The following is a 4,760-nucleotide window of genomic DNA, read 5'->3' on the forward strand; positions in this document are numbered from 1 at the left end:
AGATGCATCTGGAATGCAAAAGAAGACAACCAGGATGCGTTCGTTTGCCTTCAAGATTCAATCAAGAGTTGATTTTAGAGATTATTATGTTTATACATTTTATGTTTATACATTGCGGTCACTGAGCAGTCAGGATGGCTGACCACTAAAAGTCGAACGAAGGGTGACCGGGAATAAAGTCACAGGGGGGAAAAAGTCAGGAAAAAAAGTCACATTTATTTACGGCGGTCGGTAATAAAGTAACAGGGAAAATTCATATTTCTTGAGAGTCATTATCTTTATCATATCCACAGACTTTTGCTTCTGTTCTTAAGCTCATCCCCAACGGGCTTGTAGAAAACGCGCCACAAAGGTGGTGGGACACATACCCCAAGGGTAAAAACCCTAGGGGTTCAATACAGCGACGGACTGGCCATTTGGAGAAAGGGACTTCTCCCCTTGGGCCGCGGGTTAAAAGGGGGGGCCTAAGGGCCGGTCTATAGTAAAAAAAAAAAATAATAGATAAAAAAAAAAATAGAAAATTAAAAAAAAGTAGAAAGAAAACTTTAAAATCTGAAGAATAAGGGAACAAAGAGAATAGAATTGGATAAAACACAGAGAGAGAGAGAGAGAAGGAGAGAGAGAGAGTAGATAGAGAGAGAAGAGAAGCGGTGGGTGGGGTGGGGGGGGGCGGGGGGGAAGGCGTGACATGAATCTCATCGCCAGCACACCTTATTGCAGCCATTGCAAGAGAGTAATCTTGAAATGTCCCTACAAATGGTTGTTCCGGTAATTTTATCAACATTTTCTGTAAGCTATCGTTCATTAATCATCAGCCAGTGTACAATATGCCTTCTTTTCCATTTCATTATTGCTAACTGGTTGGGCAACACAGTCAGAATTCTATGATTATACAGACACACATAAATATATAATAAAGATCAATACAATAAAAGAAATAGTGTTCAGTAGGGAATGATATTGCAATCTTTATCAGAGAATCTTATAAGCGAATGATTATTTGGGTGAATGAAAACAAAAGTTCTCGCCATTAACGCCTCTCTCCTATCGAAGAAACTCTCTGGTGGGCTAAAGATAATGCTTTAAGAAAAATATTTGGAAACTTGGCAAGCCTGATAATGCCCTATACACAGATGTTCTGCTAACTTTGGCTACCATACAAGAACATGAAAATATGTGAAATCATATGTTCGCAGCAAAGCCAAAGCATACATTGAATCACTACTCAAATATGAAACCATACTGACTACTCAAATATTTCTTCGTATATTTGAGCAGACTTCTCCCCTTTCGAAATATTTGCAAACAAACAGAAAGGATATTTACTCTGCGTAAGAGAATGGTTGCTACTACTAAGAGTCTGGATAAAATAAACAGCGATTTTGGCGTTATTAAGTTGGCTGCAGAACATTTTGTTTGTTGGGCTAATGAACAGCTAGAAGATGAAGAGAACGCAGATTTGGAGTTGGAGGTGCAGACAGAATTGCCACTGAAAAGAGTTAGAAAGAAGAAAACGATGCCTGGCGAAAAGGCTTATGATGAAAGGCTGAATGACGCAGAGAGGGCTTATGAAGTTGAGGTATATAATTCAATATTAGACAAAATCACACAGAGCCTCAGTGATCGAGTTCTTTCTCATGGGACTCTTTACAACGAATTATCGATTCTAGTCCCAAGAAATTTTGATCAGCTGAAGAACAACAATATATTGAAGAGTATGAGTCTTTATTTAAAGAACTCAGTAAGCCATTGCTTAAGTTCGACAGCCGGGCAACAGCTGAAAAATTGAAAAATGCACCCTTGGAAGACTACACCGTTAAAGATATGAATGATGAGGATGAACACGAGTCTTATTTAAACGAAGACAGTTATGAGACAATTGCAACTAAATGTTCATCATGTAAGAATTGTCCAGTCTGCTGTTACCAGATACTCAGTAGGTACAACTTGTTAACTGATGCCTATCATATAATTGGTCTAGCTTACAAGTATCTCCTGACCTTGTCAGTTACTCAAGCTTCCTGTGAGAGAAGTTTTTCTACCTAGAAATTCATAAAAATCGTCTAAGAAGCCGACTCTCACTGGAATACTAAGAAGCCGACTCTCACTGGAATACTAAGAAGCCGACTCTCACTGGAATACTAAGAAGCCGACTCTCACTGGAATACTAAGAAGCCGACTCTCACTGGAATACTAAGAAAGCCTACTCTCACTGGAATACTAAGAAGCCGACTCTCACTGGAATACTAAGAAGCCGACTCTCATTGGAATACCTCCAGGAGTTTATGCTATAAACTCTAAAAAGGGATATACTAATGTCTCTCGATAATGATTTAATAATTGACAAAGTTGCATCCAAGAGTGAACTATTAAAGAAAATTTTGATAATCTAAAATAAAATTCTTTTAGTTGTGTCTGCATGTGTTTTATGTTTCATCCAACCCATCACACACACACACACACACACATATATATATATATACATATATATATATATATATATATATTATATATATTATATATATATATATATATATATATATATATAATGTGTGTATACATGTGTGTGTCCCATTAAATGTATACTTCCATTTCAATATATACCTCCCCAATTCTATTTAGCTCCATCTTTAAGTGGGCCGGTGAACTTCGAAAGTCCTGGGCCGAAATTTAGTCCCAGTCCGTCCCTGGTTCAATATATAGTAAAGATTAATGTGACTTTTTTCTGTGACTTTTAATTTTTTTTACCTGGATTCGAACGACGAATTATACAGTGTGTCCATTCTGTCCCAGTACTATTCTGCGCAATAAATTCTTATGAAGGTATACTGATAACTGAGACTTTATGGACACCCGGTATAAATTAATTACTTCGTATGACGCTAAGCCAGCTCAAAAAATTACGGTTCGTACGGAACGTTCTCAATAATAAAAATACTGCAATTTAATGTTTTGATGGCAGTACTGGCTCTGTCATAGCCTTAATACAATCAAATTGCGAGCTGTATGCAAAATTGTTCTCTACTACGATTCGATACGAGGTCAGTACTGTTATTTAAAAGCAGCACAAAAATGTTACAATTTGATATTTTGGTTGCCATACTGCTTCTGTCATACCTCGATACAATCTGTTTACGGATTACATGTTCAATTGTGAGCAAAGGTCTCATGTATATCAGTCAAACAATAACTCAAACATGCGAGATTCAGTACTAAATTGTAATATGAGGTTTAAACTTCCTTGTTAAAGCATTATATGGTAGTTTCCTACTCCCAACGGTTCCCGTAGTTACTCACAGATGTCCCCAGCGTAGTAATTGGCAAACAGTACTAGAAAAATCTAGTTTCGAGGTAAGAACTGCCGGTTACCCTATTGCCGGGCGAGGAAATGCGCGCCTTAGTTTCAAGCCGGCACCAATAGATGGCGTTAGTGGTATCCTTTTGGAGGATATTGTTGGAAATTTCGATGGTTGGAAATTTCGATGGTTGGAAATGGGAGGTTTAGATCACCTCGAGGTCGCTAGAAATTTACAATGAAGGTGAACAGACAATTCGGTTTCATTTTCTCGTGTTTAAAGAACATAAAGATAATTAATAGAAATGGTTTGAATATTCTATAATCAAGCCAACACTAAGGTTGCAACCATGGGCCTCTAGGAATGCTGTGATGCCGTTAATACTCTCGTAATGAAAAACGTGCAATCAAGTCACATTACTTGATTCCAAATAAAAACTCAATGCAAGATATTTTCCAGTTAAATTATACGTTTCATCACATTGACAAGAAGGAACGTTTTTACGTAATTTGATACATTTCGAAGTTCCATTGTATTACAGGAAATTCTGCAAAAGGCGTGGTAATAAATTTCTGTATTATTAACATATAAACGCTAAAGTCACACTGAACTTACTTAATGTTTATCAAAGAGAGCCACGTCGCAAAAACAAAAAAAAAAAAAATGGCCTAGTACATTATGTATGAATGGCTTACTACTGGAATTAGTTTTCATAATACACTGTATTCTTAGGACTGATGACCATAGTAGTTGCAACGCCAGGTCACAGAAATATATCAGTGTTATTTTTAAAGTTATTACCCATGTCGGAAATAATTTTTCTATGTTCACAGCAAAGTAAAAATGGCACATCACACAAATTAAGAGCCATTCTTATCTCTACCAAATCGGGGTAGTTATTACGAAACGTAAATTTTTTCCTACTAAACTGGCCCCAAAGTAAAAATGCCACCTCGCACAAATTAGAAGTAATTATTACTCATACCAAGATGGGTTGAACATACCAAATATAAAAGAGGGCCAAAAACATTCCAGCTAAGTTCTTAAGAGGCTTGGTGATTACACCAGTCTCTGAACTTTTCAAGAGGACAAGAGCCGATATAACTTCGGAAAGCAAAAGTTTTTCAGGGTACGGAGTCACATTGCATCCTCCAACGGGGATAATGAAACTTTAATTATCTAAATTGTTTCATAATTATGGCTGCAATTTACTTGCAGTTAAGATTTCTCTTCAATTACGAGAGTTGAATTATACGTAGGAAACTAATACAGCTAATGGTTGTTTTGGGTGTCTATTAATCTCACTGGAGTTGTGCAAGGAAGGTATCTCTATACAGGGGTACACTTCATGAGAACTTTTCAAATATACTTAATTTTGGTCCCCAAGAGGCTTTTCTTTGACTATACATTGGAGTTTCTCATACTGCAATCCAATTTAAAGTTTGGTAGACTATCACTGAAAAA

Source organism: Macrobrachium nipponense, chromosome 18 (assembly GCF_015104395.2).
Source record: "Macrobrachium nipponense isolate FS-2020 chromosome 18, ASM1510439v2, whole genome shotgun sequence".
In the NCBI taxonomy this organism is placed as follows: Eukaryota; Metazoa; Arthropoda; class Malacostraca; order Decapoda; family Palaemonidae; genus Macrobrachium; species Macrobrachium nipponense.